The sequence below is a fragment of the Schistocerca piceifrons genome, chromosome 8 (genome assembly GCF_021461385.2).
Source record: "Schistocerca piceifrons isolate TAMUIC-IGC-003096 chromosome 8, iqSchPice1.1, whole genome shotgun sequence".
NCBI classification, from domain to species: Eukaryota; Metazoa; Arthropoda; class Insecta; order Orthoptera; family Acrididae; genus Schistocerca; species Schistocerca piceifrons.
This window is the reverse complement of record NC_060145.1, coordinates 381037343-381057897: the sequence shown is the minus strand read 5'-3', so window position 1 is coordinate 381057897 and position 20555 is coordinate 381037343. Positions and strand designations below refer to the sequence as shown.

The 20555-nt window shown below is 42.7% G+C and overlaps 1 protein-coding gene and 1 pseudogene across 1 annotated transcript in view; one reads left to right on the top strand and one right to left on the bottom strand.

Annotated features, from left to right (window-relative positions):
* Positions 1 to 20555, bottom strand: part of LOC124711777 (chondroadherin-like protein) — a 183735-nt gene that overhangs the window by 152109 nt on the left and 11071 nt on the right. The gene's annotated exons all lie outside the window — the stretch shown is intronic.
* On the top strand, positions 10046 to 10163 carry LOC124712915 (annotated as a pseudogene).

The window sequence follows — 20555 nt, the reverse complement described above, 5'->3', positions numbered from 1 at the left end:
GATCGATAAAGAATGAACCAATGAGTTTGTCAACCAATTATCCCACGCCAAGCATTCACATTCCGCGGAAGATGTTCATCTTGGCGCAACCAAAGTGTGTTCCCAATGATGCATGTTGTGTCAATCGTACCGTGGTTCGAGATGGTCGACTCGCCAGAGAACAATCGTCGGGCAAAGAAATTGGAGCCTCTCTGTATTTGCTAAAGCTACCACTGGCAAAATGTTACTCGGTTCTGTAAATCATTGCTATGAAGTGCCTGATGGAGGGAAGTGCGAAACGGATGTTGTTTTCCACGTTTCAAAATTCGCTACACGATTCACGATTTACTGCCGAGTTCCAATGTGAGGGTTATGATTCACTGCAGTTAATATCACAGTTTCATAATTCTCTCCAGTAATTTTCCTTCGATGCTTCCTTTTCCTTGGTTGTACAGTTCCCGTGGAGGAGAACTCTCGAAGAACGCAACAAAAAGAAGCCTGTGATCGCACCCTGTTTGAAAAATGTTAAGCATAAAGGGTTACAGCATTACGGCGCTCCTGCCACTTTCCCAAAAGTGTAAACCATTCTAATTTTCTCTTCTATCGTAAATAGCCTGCAGTCTAATTAATAACGTGCTCAGGTTATGAAAGAACGTATTTAAGAAATGAGGGACGACTTTTGCATGCAATGAAATCAAGTCAAATAATGACCGAACGAATGAATGAATGTTTCAAAACAGCTACACGGAGAAATCTGCAAAACACTAAGTCATTTGCCACTCAAATCCGTCTTTGTGTTATTGATCTAATGCATTTTCCTCGAGATGACATCGCTTTGGATATAAATTGTGTTATTTGTTAATCTCTGCGCCATCTGTCCCGCGACGGCAAAAGTACCCCATACAAACGTTACGTATTTTGTCTCACAGAATCAGATTTTACAGTAAAAATAGGATGTTGGTATTTAAGATTTCAGAGTTGTTCACAGCGCCACACCATGACGGTGGGTCGGCGTTCGTCAACATCGGTATCACGGCATAGCATTTACAAAAACACTGAACACGTATTTTTCCGTTTTTAAACCGATGCGCTGTTTTTGAGATACCTTCTACGACATAAAAACGACGCATCAAGAATGCGACGGATATTGGTAGATATGATGTGCGTGTACAGACAAACAAACGAGTACAATTTCAGAACAACTGGATGATCTATTCAGGAGATAGAGATTCACAAGTTGATAGTAATACCACAATGCAAAACCCGCCATTCTTTTGCTTCCCAGTTTTCTCACTGTCGATAACTCACACAGTACTGCGTTCCAGACACACAGCCTCAAAAAATGTCTATATAAAGGAACAGTCTCAGTTGCAGAGTTATTATTACAAATGACGTTTAACGCCTTGTTAAGGTTTCATCGGATTTTGTGTAAAGCTATCTTGTGTGTTTCATATCACCTGCTGATATGGCGGTTGGTCAGAACTGATGGTGAATAATACTAAGTGACATTTCTGGTGGACTAGATCCCCATGGAAATCATAAAATCGCCAATGTCACCACAGTTGTGAAAAATGGTTTCTGTAAAAATCAGCTTATTATGAAGTGAAATAAGTTTCTCAAGTTAAGACGTATCCTTGGTAGTAGCACAATTCTTTTGGCCAGGAACGCTTTCTTTCACTGTACAAGTTTCATTGTTGGGTGCTCCTCAATTCCTCCGTCGTGGGTTATTTTCTCGCCTAGGTAACAGATTCCTTCTCTTTACCTTTTACCTGGCCCGCAGTTTCGTTGCGTTTATCGCTAATTCACTTATACTACTCCCCAATACTTTCCGCTCTTTTTGGCTTACCTTCAGTTCATATTCTTTGCTCAGTATACTCTATCTTCCGTTCAACAGGTTCTGTAGTTCTCCCAGACTACACTAACGATCGAAGTGTCCTCAGCGTGCTTTATCACTGACATCCTTCTATCCTGTATTTTACACCTACACCTACATTTACATCTATATACATATATACTGCGCAAGCCATCGTACGGTGCGTGGCGGAGGGTACCTTCTACCACTACTAGTCGTTTCCTTTTCTTGTTCTACTCGCAGATAGAGCGAGGGAAAGACGACTGTCTACATGCCCTCCGTATGAGCCCTAATCTCTCGTATCGTACCTTCGTGGTCATTACGCGAAACGTATGTTGGCGGAAGTAGGATAATTCTGCACTCAGCTTCCAATGCCTGTTCTCTAAATTTTCTCAATATTGTTCTTCGTAAAGAATGTCGCCTTCCCTCCAGAGAGTTCCCGAAGCATTTCCGCAATGTTTAACTTGTTGTTCGAACGTATCAGCAACAAATCTAGCAGGCCGCCTCTCAACTGGTTCGATGTCTTCCTTCAATCCGACCAAGTACAGTTCCCAAGCACTCGAGCAGTACTAAAGAATAGGTCGCACCAGCGTCTTATATGCTGTCTCCTGTACAGGTGAACCATACTTTCCCAAAATTCTCCCAATAAACCAACGTCGACAATTCACCTTTCCTACCACAGTTCTCACACGCTCGTTCCATGTGATATCGCTTTGCAACGTTAGGCCCACTATTTAAACGAATTGATTGTATCAAACAGGACACTACTAATACTTATCTGAACATTACGTCCTCCGAATTTCGTTATTAAACCATTGCGGGTCTTTTCAATCTATTATCCACTTACTAGGCATATGACTACGATTTTTCGAGACGTCGGCTTTTACGAGCATGTCGTAGAAGAGCCGTGGCGGGATTGGCGCCAGTAGTATCTCTGACATGAGTACGATCGATTTCCTAGTGCAGAGGTTTGTCTTTGGGCTTGGGCCGGCTCGAAATACACTACTGGCCATTAAAATTGCTACACCAAGAAGAAATGCAGATGATAAACGGGTATTCCTTGGACAAATATATTTCACTAGAATTGACATGTGATTACATTTTCACGCAATTTGGGTGCATAGATCCTGAGAAATCAGTACTCAGAAGAACCGCCTCTGGCCGTAATAACGGCCTTGATACGCCTGGGCATTGAGTCAAACAGAGCTTGGATGGCGTGTAGAGATTCAGCTGCCCATGCAGCTTCAACACGATAGTACAGTTCACCGGCGTATTGTGACGAGCCAGTTGCTCGGCCACCATTGACCAGACGTTTTCAATTGGTGAGAGATGGAGAATGTGCTGGCCAGGGCAGCAGTCGAACATTTTCTGGCCCGTCCAGGACCTGCAACCTGCGGTCGTGCATTATACTACTGAAATGTAGGGTTTCGCAGAGATCGAATGAAGGGTAGAGGCACGGGTCGTAACACATCTGAAATGTAACGTCCACTGTTCAAAGTGCCGTCAATTCGAACAAGAGGTGACCGAGACGTGTAACCAATGACACCCCATACCATCACGCCGGGTGATACGCCAGTATGGCGATGACGAATACACGCTTCCAATGTGCGTTCACCGCGATGTCACCAAGCACGGATGCGGCCATCATGATGCTGTAAACAGAACATGGATTCATCCGAAAAATTGACGTTTTGCCATTCGTGCACCCAGGTTCGTCGTTGAGCACACAATCGCAGGCGCTCCTGTCTGTGATGCGACGTCAAGGGTAACCGCAGCCACGGTCTCCGAGCTGATAGTCCATGCTGCTGCAAACGTTGTCGAACTGTTCGTGCAGATGGTTGTTCTCTTGCAAACGTCCCCGTCTGTTGACTCGGGGATCGAGACGTGGCTGCACGATCCGTTACAGCCATGCGGATAAGATGCCTGTCATCTCGACTGCTAGTGATACGAGGCCGTTGGAATCCAGCACGGCGTTGCGTATTACCCTCCTAAACCCATCGATTCTATATTCTGCTGACAGTCATTGGATCTCGACCAACGCGAACAGCAATGTCGCGATACGATAAACCGCAATCGCGATAGGCTACAATCTGACCTTTATTAAAGTCGGAAACGTGATGTTACGCATTTCTCCTCCTTACACGAGGCATCACAACAATGTTTCCTCAGGCAACGCCGGTCAACTGCTGTTTGTGTATAAGTCGACTGGAAACTTTCCTCACGTCATCACGTTGTAGGTGTCGCCACCGGCGCCAACCTTGTGTGAATGCTCTGTAATGCTAATCATTTGCATATCCCAGCATCTTCTTCCTGTCGGTTAAATTTCTCGTGTGTAGCACGTCATCTTCGTGTGTAGCAATTTCAATGGCCTGTAGTGTATAATGAAGTGCCGACCGCGAGTAGGGAGAGAGGGGACAACGCTGTGAGAACGGAAGGCGGCGGCGCGCGAGTCGGCGATTGGCGGGCGGGCAGAAGCGAAGACCGCATGCCTGAGGCCGGGCAGCGGTGGTCACGTGGTTGTACTGGAGGCGGCCGGAGTTGGCCGGCGCTGTGCATTCTCCGGCAACCTCGTGAGCCGTGGTTGTGCCCGCATCCTTGGAGGTACACGCTGCCAAGGTCTTGCGAAGTGATGGTCTGGCATCTTCGCAAAATCGATCCAGCATCAAGACACCCAGTTAAGTACGCTAGTTACTAAGAGCGCTTTGTTAACTGTGATTGTGATCGCTCTTGGTACAGTAAGACGTTGCACGACGTGTGATGTTATGCTTGTTCCTTTTAATTTGAGGCCTCCTACTAAGTGTGTGCTCTGCTCCCGCATAATACTGATGTATTTGCAGATGTGTGTCATTAAGTTCTAGTGAGTGCCGGTTCTCCTTAGCTAGTTCATTTTCCACTCCTAGAGTTTGTTTATCAAGTACTGTTTCAATTAAAGGAAGCACTTCCTAGTCAAATTAGTTGTTGTTTAGCCTTGATTTTACAGAGTTCATTTGCTGGTCAATCTTAAATGTTAAGGTTAAGAAAGGTTTCTCTGCTTTCTGTTGTCGGGTGTGGTCTGTGTTTCAGTGAGCTGAGGCAGCGGGCAACTGAAGCGCAGGGCTTCTTTTAGATTAGAAGTTTGGCTTACGGGCTGTGGACTTCTGACTTCTCCTGAGCTCGTGTGTTCCTCTTCGGTAGCGTTTGCTTGGTTCACATTTTGGTGGCCTACTCGACGTGAGGTTGCAAACGGAGCCACGTCCTCGTTCGAAGTTAAGTATTACGTCTCTCAGTCGGTTCCACCGTTCGTGGTTAAACTTCGGCCTTCCAAGCTTGGACCTTGCTTCTGTTGTTACACATTTATCATTGTACGAAGTTGTAACTTTCTATGCCCTAAAAGTCCATCCTACAAGTCAATGGTCATTTGAATAATTTCGGGGTCGCTCTGTAAGATTGACCAAGCTATAAATATGTTTTAAGTATTCGCGTTAAAGCTGAAGCTGTGTGTCAAACGTTATTTTGCATGCAATGTAAGGTTTTAATTGAAAGGGTCTTAAATAATGTGCCTCAACTAGAACTGTTTGTTAAAGTTATGGTTAAATTCAGCCTCAGTGGCTTCTGTCTATTTTGGTGGGAAATCGTGGGCTACATGTAATGTTAATTGAAAGGGTCCTAAATAATGTCTAGACTAGAATAGGTTGTTAAAGTTATTTATTAACTTGCTCATGATTCATGTAATGAATGTCTCTTAAATAATCTTGCCCGAATGGCACTTGTCAGATTTTATGTGAGATTGTTTTGGTTAATTAACAAATCCATTGTAATTGAAATGTTCACTTCATTGGGTCAGCCCTTCCACCCGCTTTAGATTAAACGTTAAACAAAACAGCTGTTAAGTAACTCCGTACCAGTAGAATTCTGCTACAAATAGGTGTCTGATAATTCTTTCATGGTAGCCTCAGAAGAATAGTACCATACCAGAAAAACCCCGATACTTGAAATAATGGCACACCTATGTATAAAACGGCTTCAAACGTCTGATTACTTAACAAATGAATCAGCATGTTTATTATTTGCCTTTAAGCATGTAAGCGACAGAGGTTTATGTTCCGGCCTAAAGTCAAGCGCCAGCACGCCGCTCGGGAACGTTAGAGCAGAGCCGGCCGTGAAGAAGACGTCAGCCTATGGCACGCGGACTGACCACTCTCCAGGACGACAACGCGACAGCAGCGCCCTCTACGCGAAGAGAATAGAAATGCTGCACACAATGGCCGCAACGAGTTGTACGAGCTCTACAGAAACGCAAAGACCAGCGACCTGGATAGGAGCATCCACTGTATTACTTCGCTTCTATAGGAATTGTATATGCTGAAGAGATTTCTTCAGTGCTGTTTTTCTGGGGGAACGCTGGGGGATGCGTACCCCTAAACTTTTTCGTCGACAAAGTAATTTTTTACGATGTTGAGAACTTGGAAGAGTGCCAAAGATTTATTTCATTGATGTACATTTTTTATTTCATTTTTTCGATTTGGTAATTGCGAACGATGCCAGTGCAGTTTTTGGTGGGAAAATCGATGTCATAGACTGTTTCAAGCACTTCGAAGCTGCGGCAAGCGTTCTCGACAACTGAATCGCTGGCAGCCAGTTCAACAACCATGTAGTGCCCTCGCTAGTGGTCAATGGTAGTGCTAAACGGATATGCATACGCTCAAATCGCATGCTTCATTTGAGGTGATGTGAACTGAAGTGTTCGATACCACATTCTCTTGTATGTTTGTGTATGCTTCGGTATCGCCTGCTTCATTTGAGCAGTCAACTGAAGAGCCCGACACTTTTTTTTTAGTTAGATATGTTGATGATGTCATGGCTAAAAGCAGACGGGTTGTATCCCATGCTTCAGTTATAACTAATTTTCGCTGCATTATATCCCATGTCGGAGTACCCTCAAACTGTTTTTAGAAAAAAAGCACTGAATTTCTTATTTGCATGTCGCCCTGTCCTTGCGACACTTCTATGTTAATACTATTTGCTTGAATTGTTGTCTAGCGATCCTAGAAAGCAGGTATCCTAGGCATCCCATTTTGACGAGTACGCAGTTTAGAAACGGTTTGAAATTATGCTTAGTTTGTTGGAAGTTGCTAAGTGGATGAATGTAAATTGGGTAACTTGTCAGCCATTTTAAGCAAAAGCTAGGATTTCACGTATCTGACTGTTTATGGCGTCATATCTTCTGGCTTACGTGTCGTACAGTGATGCAATTTTGCAGGGACCTTCAGTGATACGTGTAGCTCCTGTCTGAAAAGTGTGTTGCGGCTAGAGTTGGTAGTAAAGAGGTAATAAATTAAAACGTCATGCCTGATAATAATGGTTGACTGCATGAACTGTAAAAATGTAGTACGCGATATACTATTTTCTTTTCACTATTTAGTGGGGGTTATCAGCGAGAAAAAGTATCGTAAAGGTTCATGTGTAAACTTTGTTGGAAGTCACTGTGTGCTCTTATTGACAAATACTGAATGAATGTAGTCCGTGTATTTTCTCGCCGTCACTTACGCTGCCTCAAGAGAAAGTTTCTAACTCTAATACGTGTTTTATTGTGTTAAACTTTTAAAATGAGTTTGTATCTCTTAATGGGTAGACTACGATGGGATTTTGAGCTTTTAAGTTCGGTCAATAATTACACGAAATACTGAAAATCAGATTTTTGTTGCCTCTACGCTGCAGCTGGTACCGGGTTCCGCGATAGCTTTTTGGTAATGTAGATAGTTCTTAGGAGAGCAGTTCTGTGTTGTGAAAATGTTTGTCCTAAGTACAACATGTTTTTCTTAAGGCATCACGTATATAAATCACACATACCAATGCATCCAATATTTATCTACGAAAAGGATCTAATTGTGCGCGAATACAAATTTGTCACATTTTATGTTCCAAACTATTTGCGGGTTTGATAGCAACTGATCCTTTATCGGCGCTCACTAAGCAAACAGATCGCAGAGGTTATCTCGAAAGCGCGCTACACAGATATTCGACCGGGATGTCGAACTACAGCTGTTGGCGCAATTCAGTGGTGAGTCACTTTCGCAGAACTTGTGATGTTTCCAGTCGAACAGTTATATTCATCTTTTATTAACAAGAACGGCTAATTGCAAACAGTCAAGAATAGTGCAATGCTATGGAAACCGACCCACAGTTGTTTAGTTAGTGCAATAGAAACAATATTTGCAATGGTAATATTCCGACAGCTGAGTAACAGAAAAAAGAGAAAAAAAGTCATTTTTTGATTAGTTATCCTCTCTCACTTATCTGACTAAACGATAGCGGAGTTCTCGTTGTCGCTGGATCGTTACACTATTGTAACGCTAACCATCATTGGAACACTGGACTCGCATTCGGAAAGACCTGGTCTCAAAACCCCTTTGGGCCATAACCTTGTCTTTGACGAGACGTAAACCTTAATCTTCCTTCTATCTAACATACACTTCTTTTTATAAAGCGGTTACCTCTTGCAAATGTATTAGTACGTTAGGACCGGAACGTTGCCATAGCCATAATAAAGCGTCACGAGCTACGTTTATAGGCATAAATTTAACAAGCAATGAGATTGTCGTTAAGCCCTTCAAGAAAATTACAGATTAATGTAATTCAGCTAAATAACCGAAGTAAAGAATGTCATCTGTTTTGCTGTCCATGACTGAGAAATTCGGTCCACAGAAAATAAAGAATATTTAGTTTAGTCTTTTTGATATTTCGATGACTAGATTCGCCATGACATGGAACGTCTCAGAAGATTTACAAATAAGCTACATATGCTCTGTGAAAACATGAGCACTTGCTGGTAATTTCTATAATAAAGTTTGATAAATGTTATCCAACCACATACAGATTAGAAATTCACCCATCGAATAGAAGAAGTTGTCAAGTAACTAAGGTTTCAATTTATTTTTAAAGATTTTGTCGTGTACCCGCACCTTTAATTCTAAATGGAAGTGGTTAAATACTTTTATCGCTGCATAGTTTGCCGTTTCTGTGAAAGTGTAAGATTAAGTTATGGATAACGGGGGCTACCTTTATTCATAGTGTTCTATGCATTAATGTTCCTCTTATTTCTAAATAAGGTCTGATTCTTCACAGAAAACTTCAGAAGAAAGTAAATGTTTTGCGAGGATGTTGTTAGTATGTCAGTTCATTCTTTTGAGTTGTTGCCTTCATGAACTCTGAGGATGGACACGAGACGTTATTTTTATTTCACGTTTCAGTGCAATGAATACTTTGTGCCTATGTGTGCAATTGCCTCAGAAAATTATTCCATGTGACATCAAAGTAAACTAATGTAGTAATAACGAACATCAGCAATAACATGTACAGCAAATGTTGCGCTGAATGAAGCGTTTCAGAAACTCTGTAATATGTAATTTCAGGTTCAAGTTCTGATGAATATGGACACCCAGGAATTTTGAACTATCCATTTTACATATTTCCTTTCCGCTGTGCTGTGGTGTTATTGATGATGATGTAAACATTTTATATATTGCTCCACCTGTTGTTGCAGCACTATGGAGCGATATTTCTGCTTTATCGGTGCAAGAGAAGTCACTAAGCTGTAGCCAGGACAGGGGTGGTCTCAGGATTGAGCCCTACTGAACGCCAGTAGCAGTTTATATTCAGTCAGAAGAAGATTCGTCTCGACTGTTACACGAACTGTGTAACATCCCCTTCGCTTCCTTTCAGTTCAGTATGAAGTGAATCACTTACACTCATTGTACCGCGAAAGCCCTAAACGTAAAGCCTCTTCAGAAGAATGCTACGATTTGCACAGTCAGATGCCTTTGAGAAATGTTGCAGTATATGAAATCTTGTCATTCAGTTACTTTAACTCAGTGAACCTGTAGATGGCACGCTCAAATAAATGAAGATTGAGTACGAGTAACACAAATTGACTTGGATCGGCAGTGCTGTGAAATAAAATGAAAGCAGGTGGTCCGCAAGAAGTTAAGGAATGTGTCGAAAGTATCTATCTTGCTTTAACACCAAAAATCGCACACATGGGGAAATGTTAGCTTGTTGTGTGATACCAATGAACAGAAATGGTACAGAAGGAAAACTGCCAAGAGAGTATGTGTTTAACATACATCTTACAACACGTTCAGGGACTCTTATTACTTGTGCGTGAGCATCAGTTGCGTTCTGATTTCAAGAATTTATACTCGAAATGAAGAAATTCTCATATCATAGCACAAAAAAGGCAACGGCCTTTCCGCGGTGGATACACCGGTTCCCGTCAGACCACCAAAGTTAAGCGCTGTCGGGCGTGGCCGGCACTTGGATGGGTCTCCATCCAGGCCACCATGCGCTGTTGCCATTTTTCGGGTGCACTCAGCCTTGTGATGCCAATTGAAGAGCTACTCGACCGAATAGTAGCGGCTCCGGTCGAAGAAAACCATCGTAACGACCGTGAGAGTGGTGTGGAGACCACACATCCCTCCTATCTGCATCCTTACTGAGGATGACACGGCGGTCGGATGGCCCCGATGGGCCACTTGTGGCCTGAAGACGGAGTGTTCTCATAATACAAAATGGCGAATATATCCTGGGCAGAGTTAGGAATGTAAAAGAAGGGAAGCAGCTTTTCGACTTATCCAGCAGCTTCAAATTTAAATTAAAACGTCTTGACATGTTCGCTCTTTTTTACTATTTAGTATTAGTAACCCTGTCATGTAATATAACGCATCGTGTCAACTCATCGAACATGGCCTTCGTCGTGTTTTGCAATACCATACGTGTCATTAAAGTTTAGGATCCATGCATACCCACTCTGGGATACTTCTTACCATAGATGCATCCCCACTCTCGGATACATTTTGTTATAGGTGCGTCTCATTCTCTAGAAGCACTTAATTTGTGTCTATTTATTAGACCTCTCACCGTATATGGAACAGGGGGTGGGTTTTGGGGAGAAATGGTCACTGTGGGGAAAGAATCAACCTCGTCCAGAAATCAAAAGTTGTTTTGGCGTCCTCCTAGTAACATATCCAACCCCAGAAATTTTATCATCCTAGGAAAAGCTTTTTCATCTATTACATGTATGCTCTTCAGACGTACCATATTACATATATTGTTTACTATGCCTAGTGAATCTTCTGGATTTTGGACACAGTGTCAGGGACGTTAGCGTATAAACTACAAGATGCAGGTGTGTCAACACCTTGCAGCTAAGAGAGCTCATTGCACTAGGGAAGTGGGGTTATCGCATAAAAAAGCTCTAGTATGTCATGATGTTTCAATTTAAATCTCTTTGAAGCTGCCAGATAAGTCGGAAAGTTTCTCCCCTTCTGTTACATTCCTTACTCTGCCTAGGACTTACTCGCATTTTTTTTTTTGCGCTGTGATAGGAACATTTTTTATTCCGTTTCGCGACATTTACTCTACCACAATTTTGACATTAGACGGCGATAGCTTGGTACCTGATGTAGATATTTGTTGACTCAGGTGACGACTGATCAGGTAAAGGCTTTTTTATTATCTTTGGAACCATGGTGCTTATATCGTGACGAAAGGTAAAGTTTTCACGAAATAACAGGACAATCATTAATTGCATGTGTTTGTCTGCTTTCGCACAAAACTTGCTCCGATTCTAACAAGTTTGCCGGCCGGAGTGGCCGTGCGGTTCTAGGCGCTGCAGTCTGGAGCCGGGCGACCGCTACGGTCGCAAGTTCGAATCCTGCCTCGGGCATGGATGTGTATGATGTCCTTAGGTTGGTTAAGTTTAATTAGTTCTAAGTTCTAGGCGACTGATGACCTCAGAAGTTAAGTCGCATAGTGCTCAGAGCCATTTCTAACAAGTTTGATACACAGTATTGGCGCAAATAGAAAAACTCCCAGAAAAATGTGTTTTTTTTTGCACTCAAAATACAAACTAAGTAAGATTTTTTTTTCAGACGATTAAACTTTTCTGAGACCCAGGTCCGATACACTGGTGGACCAAATTTGAACCACCAGTCTCGCTCCAGTCCGGAGTTATTTAAGGGTGCTGAGCTCTGTAACTCACTTGCCACTGTAAGTGCCATCTAGTGACATTTTGCAAACTGGACAGGTTAGCTTGGACTTTCCAGGTCCTTTGTTTGGGCAGGGTAATGCCGAGAATCCGCTGAGAGCTGACGCCTCAGATAGCCTGGAGATACTGCAGCGAGCAGACGTATTTCTCGACCGCCCAAGGGCCGCAACTCGCGGGCAACTTGCGATGTATTACTGAATATCACTTTGTGCACTTGCAACATAGAACGGAATACAGTGGGTTAGACAGAGCAGCAATCAGTCGTAGAATTAAGTTGCTTTAATATGACATGTTACTACTTAGTTACTATACAACATAAATACTACAAAAAATGTCGTCAAAACTGTAAACTTCAGGCGCAGCTCATAGAGGGCGCCATACGCAAAGCCGATGTGTACTGTGAAACCAACATATAATTTTACGACAGTAATGGTTGAACTGTGTAAGCATTCACTTGAGCACGAACAACTGCTACAATTCCGCACTGGTATGTAATGTAAACATTAAAAGACAACGATGTGACAGACTTATAACTTTTGTAAATCACATTGTAATATATACTCTTGTATTTGTTTTAGCATTGATAATGACCTGACACAGGTCGAAATCTGATCTGCATTGTGACTATAAATGTCATATTAAAGCAACTTTATTCTACGACTGATTGCTGCTCTATCTAACCCAATACAACCACAGTCGTTGCGTGCACCCACCCCATGGAGGGCAACCTGACGTAATAGAGTATTTTTACGTAAAGGTTGTATTCCGTCTTATCACTGGGGAGTGGAAGTAAGCGTTCGGCAGCAACTCCTGACATACTACTCACTGCAGACTTAAATGTAGCAGCACAGGACCAGAGGCCTGCAAGTGGACTGCGTACAAAGGGTGTCGGTTTCTGCACGTGAAATCCGAACGAAGGCGACTGTTTTTGCACGTAAAACCTGAACAAATTTGACTGTTTTTGCAAGTAAAATCCGAACGGTGCACATAAAAATGGTGCCATTGCTGAGCGTTAGTTTCTGCCCAATTACATTCTTATGCAAAAGGAATTAATTGATTCGCACAATTTTCCTAGGCGCCAACTCTGGTCTTTCTTTTAAACTTTGCTTAATATACTGTAACGTGACTACAGTAATGGCTCTACACATGGTCGCTAGTGTGGGCTAAACCAAAAACTTTCTACCCCATGTTCCTAACTCAAAAAACTATGATTGTGCGTGCAGCCTTCCAGCACTTCCACGCTATAACAATAAAGTCCTCATGGAAGCAGGAGGAAGTAGGGAAGTAATGTAAGCCAAGATAAATGTAAATGGTTTAATTATCTACAAATTAGGTGAAGTTGTAAAAAAAAAAAAAAAGACTGTACTACCAGAAGTGTAGTAGTAACGGGAAAAAACATATAAGGAGCCAGAGTATTGTTTCTAGTCGATGTCCAACATCTGTGAACATAGACATCAACAAAGATAGTTTTCATAACGGTTGTTTGTTATCATGGTCCTCAGTCCAAATACTGCTTTCATTCTGTTCTCCACACCACTGTCTCCTGTGTAAGCCTCTTCATGTCCGAATAACTTCGGCTAATGTATATCAATTTGAAGCTGCTTATCATATACATCCCATGACCTTTTCCTACAATTTTTGTTCCCCTCCTCCCGTAAACACTCTTCTCTCCATCACCAAAGTGACAATTCCTTGATTCCGCAGGATGTGTTCTGGCAATTGATATCTTATTTCATCAAGTCGTGCCAAAAATTTCCTTTTGTCTCGATTCGATCTAGTAGCTTCCCAATAGTTACTCGACATAGCCACCTAATCTTCAGTGTTATCTGTGTAGCACCACACTGCAAAGGCTTCTAGTCTCTTCTTGTATGAACTATTTATCGTTTAACTTCCGTACAAGGCTGAACACCAGAAGACAAGTACCGCAATAAAAACTTAGTAATAATTAAACAGATATTGGATGTTAACAAATTCACCTTTTACAGAAATGCCATCGTCGGTTATAATGCCGCCCAAATAGCAAAACTCGACTACTACTTCTATTGTCTCATTTCCTCACCTAATTCTATCTGCATCACCTGATTAGATTGCATTCCATTACCTTACTTGCACGGGATGCACCCGTGGTATAGGGGTTACATCTTTAACGTCTTCGGTCCCGGGCTCGAAACCGCCGCTGCTCAAATTTTTATTAATAATCAACACTGGCGGCCGAAGACTTTCGGCATATGAAGTCACCCCTCATTCTGCCAACGGCCTTGTCAAAGAGGGCGGAGGAGCAGACAGAGGTTCAGGGCACTCTCTCGTTCTAGGGGTGGGGAAACTGCCTCAAAGGCGGAGGAATCAGCAAGTATCAACGGCATGAGGATGCAGAAGGCAATTGAAACCACTGCACTAAAGACACATAACATTTATTCTCAGAACATGTGGCCTGTGAAGTGTCATGATGATCTCTCCATTGTCAAAAGATTCCAGAATAGCCCCCAATTCGGATCTCCGGGAGGGGATTGCCAAGGGGCAGGTTACTATGAGAAAAAGACTGAACATTCCACGGAAGGATAACGTTCTACGAGTCGGGGCGTGGAATGTCGCAAGCTTGAACGTGGTTGGGAAACTAGAAAACCTGAAAAGGGAAATGCAAAGGCGCAGTCTAGATATAGTAGGGTTCAGTGAAGTGAAGTGGAAAGAAGACAACAATTTCTGGTCAGATGAGTATAGGGTAATATCAGCAGCAGCAGAAAATGGTATAACGGGAGTAGAATTCGTTATGAATATGAAGGTAGGGCAGAGGGTGTGTTACTGTGAACAGTTCAGTGACCGGGTTGTTCTAATCAGAATCGACAGCAGACCAACACCGACAACGATAGTTCGGGTATACATGCCGACGTCGCAAGCTGAAGATGAACAGATAGAGAAAGTGTATCAGGATATTGAAAGGGTAATACAGTACGTAAAGGGGGGTGAAAATCTAATAGTCACAGGGGAGGACTGGAATGCAGTTGTAGGGGAAGGAGTAGAAAAAAGGGTTACGGGAGACTATGGGCTTGGGACAAGGAATGAGAGAGGAGAAAGACTGAGTTCTGTAACAAGTTTCAGCTAGTAATAGCAAATACACTGTTCAAGAATCACAAGAGGAGGAGGTATACTTGGAAAAGGTCGGGTAGTACGAGAAGATTTCAGTTAAACTAAATCATGGTCAGACAGAGATACCGAAATCAGATAGTGGATTGTAAGGCATATCCAGGAGCAGATATAGACTCTGATCACAATATAGTAGTGATGAAGAGTAGGCTGAAGTTCAAGACATTAGTCAGGGAGAATCAATATGCAAAGAAGTGGGTTACGGAAGTACTAAGGAATGACGAGATACGCTTGAAGTTCTCTAAGGGTATAAATACAGCAATAATGAATTGCTCAGTAGTCAGTACACTTGAAGAGGAATGTACATATCTAAAAAGAGCCATCACAGAAGTTGGGAAGAAAAACATAGATACAAAGAAGGTAACTGCGAAGAAACCATCGGTATCAGAAGAAATACTACAGTTGATTGATGAAAGGAGGAAGTACAAAAATGTCCCAGGAAACTCAGGAATAGAAAAATACAAGTCGCTGAGGAATGAAATACACAATAAGTGCAAGGAAGCTAAGACGAAATGATTGCAGGAAAAATGGAAGACATCGAAAAAGAAATGATTGTCAGAAGGACAGACTCAGCATACAGGAAAGTCAAAACAACCTTCGGTGACATCAAAAGCAAGGGTGGTAACATTAAGAGTGCAACGGGAATTCCACTGTTAAATGCAGAGAAGAGAGCGGATAGGTGGAAGGAATACACTGAAAGCCTCTATGAGGGGGAAGATTTGTCTGATGTGATAGAAGAAGAAACAGGATTCGATTTAGAAGAGATAGGGGATTCAGTACTAGAATCGGAATTTAAAAGATCTTTGGAGGACTTACGGTCAAATAAGGCAGAAGGGATAGATAACATTCCATCAGAATTTCTAAAATTACTGGGGGAAGTGGCAACAAAACGACTATTCACGTTGGTGTGTAGAATATATGAGTGGCGACATATCATCTGACTTTCGGAAAACCATCATCCACACAATTCCGAAGACAGCAGGAGCTGAAAAGATCGAGAATTATCGTACAATCAGCTTAACAGCTCATGCATCGAAGCTGCTTACAAGAATAATACACAGAAGAATGGAAAAGAAAATTGAGAATGCGCTAGGTGACGATCAGTTCGGCTTTAGGAAAAGTAAAGGGACGAGAGAGACAATTCTGACGTTACGGCTAATAATGGAAGCAAGGCTAAAGAAAAATCAAGACACGTTCATAGGATTTGTCGTCCTTGAAAAAAGCGTGCGGGAATGTAAAATGGTGCAAGATGTTCGAAATTCTGAAAAAAGTAGGGGTAAGCTATAGGGAGAGACGGGTCATACGCAATATGTACAACAACCAAGAGGGAATAATAAGAGTGGACGATCAAGAACGAAATGCTCGTATTAAGAAGGGTGTAAGACAAGGCTGTAGCCTTTCGCCCGTACTCTTCAATCTGTACATCGAGGAAGCAATGATGGAAATAGAAGAAAGGTTCAGGAGTGGAACTAAAATATAAGGTGAAAGGATATCAATGATACGATTCGCTAATGACATTGCTATCCTGAGTGAAAGTGAAGAAGAATTAAATGATCTGCTGAACGGAATGAACAGTCTAATGAGTACACAGTATGGTTTGAGAGTAAATCGGAGAAAGACGAAGGTAATGAGTAGTAGCAGAAAGGAGAACAGCGGGAAACTCAACATCAGGATAGATGGTCACGAAGTCAATGAAGTTAAGGAATTCTGCTACCTAGGCAGTAAAATAACCAATGACGGACGGAGCAAGGAGGACATCAAAAGCAGACTCGCTATGGCAAAAAAGGCATTTCTGGACAAAAGAAGTCTACTAATATCAAATACCGGCCTTAATTTGAGGAAGAAATTTCTGAGAATGTACGTCTGGAGTACAGCATTGTATGGCAGTGAAACGTGGACTGTGGGAAAACCGGAACAGAAGAGAATCGAAGCATTTGAGATGTGATGCGGCAGACGAAATTGAAAATTAATTGGACTGGAATGAGGAAGTTCTACGCAGAATCGGAGAGGAAAGGAATATGTGGAAAAACACTGATAAGGAGAAGGGACAGGATGATAGGACATCTGCTAAGACATGAGGGAATGACTTCCATGGTACTAGAGGGAGCTGTAGAGGGCAAAAACTGTAGAGGAAGACAGAGATTGGAATACGTCAAGCAAATAATTGAGGACGTAGGTTGCAAATGCTACTCTGAGATGAAGAGGTTAGCACAGGAAAGGAATTCGTGGCGGGCCGCATCAAACCAGTCAGTAGACCGATGACCAAAAAAAAAAAAAAAAAAAAAAAGAAGAAGAAGAAGAAGGAGTTCTACTTTGGTTGATATCAGGCCCACCGAAAGATTATTTTTCGGCGTGAGTGGGGGGGGGGGGGGGGGGAATCAGGAAACTAATTTAATTAGTGTGATTTTTATGTCTTAATATAAATACAGATTCAATTAAATCTTATAATAGATTAGACTGACGGACAAGAACTAATATGCTGTTTTCATTCGCTTAAAATGATCAAGAAATGTGTTAATAGCTCAGATTTCCGCAAAACTACTAGATAAATATGTATTTAATGTACAGAAATATTACTGAAGTATGTCTCACATACACTGAAGAGCCAAAGAAATTGGTAAAACTGCCTAATATCATACAGGTCCCCCGCGAGGTAGCAGAAATGCCGCAACACGACGTGCATGGACTCGACTGTGTCTGAAGTAGTGCCGGAGGGAACTGACACCATGAATCCTGCAGGGCTGCCCATAAATCCGTAAAAGTACGACGGGGTGGAGATCTCTTCTGAACAGCACGTTGCAAGGCATCCCAGATATGCTCAATAGTGTTCAAGCCTGGGGAGTTTGGTGGCCAGCGAAAGTGTTTAATCTCAGAATGGTTTTCCCGGAGCCACACTGTAGCAATTCTGGACGAGTGGGGTGTTACATTGTGTTGCTGGAACTGCCCAAGCCTGTCGGAATGTACAATGGACATAAACTGATGCAGGTGATCAGACAGGATGCTTACGTACGCCTCACCTGTCACAGTCGTATCTAGATGTGTCAGGGGTCCCAAATCACTCCAGTTGCACACGCCCCACACCAGCTTGAACCCCTGCTGACATGCAGGGTCCATGGATTCATTAGGTTGTCTCCGTACCCGTACCGTACACGTCCATCCGCTCCATAAAATTTGAAACGAGATCCGTCCGACCGGGCAACATGTTTCCAGTCATGAACAGTCCAATGTCGGTGTTGAGGTGCGCATGCGAGACGTAAAGCTTTGTGTCGTGCAGTCATCAAGGGTACACGAGTGGGCCTTCGGCTCCGAAAGCCCTTATCGATGATGCTTCGTTGAATGGTTCGCACGCTGACACTTGTTGATGGCCCAGCATTAAAATCTGCAGCATTTTGCGCAAGGGTTGCACTTCTGTCACGTTGAACGATTCTCTTCAGTTGTCGTTGGTCCCGCTCTTGCATAGTCTTTTCCGGCCGCAGCAATTTCGGAGATTTGATGTTTTACTGGATTCCTGCTATTCACGGTACCCGACTATAACGCCACATTCAAACGCATTTAAATCTTGATAACCTGCCATTGTAGCAGCATAACCGATTTAACAACTGCGCGAGACACTTGTCTTATATAGACGTTGCCGACCGCAGCGCCGTATTCTGTCTGTTTACATATCTCTGTATTTGTATACGCATGCTTATAGCAGTTTCTTTGGCGCTTCAGTGTAGTAGCCAATATAAATACAAATTCCTAGAAAAATCCAAAGAAACGAACAGAAGGTTACAAAGAAAATTCAAAATCATTCGCTATTTTATTTCTATCTGAAAGGCATCTATTAACTTCACACAAGTTTCCGAACGGAGATACTAACCTTGAGTCTATTCTGCTCTGTTCCGAAAAAGCCCAGCGCAGCCATGTTGCATCTAAACTTTTAATTGTGTTGCTGCTTGTGGCAACGAGACTGGAGACAAAGAAATTCATCTTAAACTGACTCTGGGTGATCTATTTTCAACTACACGGAAACCTTTACCCGAATGCATACCTGGTGATGTCTGCCTTACAAGAACTGAAGCCCCCATACAGTTTTGTTAATCATCTTTTGCCGTTTTTCATCGACCTCTTTACACCTGAAAATCCTTTCATTTGACTTTCAGTCGTAATCAAGAATGAATAATATTAAGACAGAATTTTGGTACTAGAAAATTTCCGTTGTGTTTAGTATAAGTCCCAAACATTTCTGGGTGGGGGTGGGGGGGAGGGAGCGGACGCACGGACCCCTTGCATTCCCCCCCCCCCCCTTCCCTCCCCCGGCCACTGCGCGCAGGCCTGATTGATATTCATGTTGTGCACACCTTTAAAGATGCTGCCCTTTCCGCTCAAGTCCTCTGCCATGACATACAGTGATGTCATTCTGCATGACATTGTAACTCAAAATATTTGTGACGATAGAATTCGTGCTGCCATTTTAGGTTAGGCTTTACCGTGACTGTTATTGACATTAAATGAAACAAGTTTACGGTTACCAGTCACTGTTTATTTATCTCCACGACGCGTTTCAAAGGTTTAAACCTTCATCATCAGGTGGATTTACATTTATTATTATGACATTTGTGTGTGTGTGTGTGTGTGTGTTTGTTGTGTTAGGGTTTTTTGGAGGAACTTGTGGCACTTGTTTCTCCAATAGACCGTCCCACAAGTTCCTCCAAAAAATCGTAACACAACACACACACACACACACACACACACACACACACACACACACACACAAATATCATACTAACAAATGTAACTTTACCTGATGATGGAGGTTTAAACCTTTGAAACGCGTCGTGGAGATAAATAAACAGCGATTGGTAACAGTAAACTTGTTGTTTCATTTAACGTCATCCGTCTTTAGATACCCAGTGTTAGAATTAATTGAGGCTCAGGACACTTATGATTCAGCGAAGTATGAGATTGCAAGTGTCAAATATCAACGAATTGCATAGTGACGGTGTTAGTAGTGCTGTAGAACGCAAACAGTACTGTCTCCGCGCAGCCCTTGACGAGCAGCATGTGACGTCACATACAGAGACAAACAGTAAGTACCATGCGGCGCCGGCAGAACGCCCGTAGACAGGAAAACATAGCTGAGTCTTGCCCAAAGTGATTTAGTCGTAATAAGCGTGCTCAGTGCCGAAGTCGCGACGATATTTGTTGTTTCTGCAACACGAAAGGTCATGTTCAGTCAGTGTGCATGAAAAAGCTGCATGGACACCAAGTTCCCAAGCAACATGCCACTAAACCAATTCAGATCATTAATCTCGCCATGATACAGGCAGCCGCGCAACAGTACCGCCCAGTGGCTGCAGTAAATTTTGTGAAAGGTCACCGCCTTGCTGCCGAACAGTAACCACCAGTCGGGTCATTTTCATGTGCCGACCAAGTCATGCCGGTGCAAACAGAGGTCCACCATCAAATCTTTGCCCACTTCGCCTGTCACGCATTGTAGTAGCTGACAGCAACGGGTTAGAAGTGATAGTTCTCTCTTAGATGTGGAACGTAGTCGGGACAAGGTGTTTGTTACGA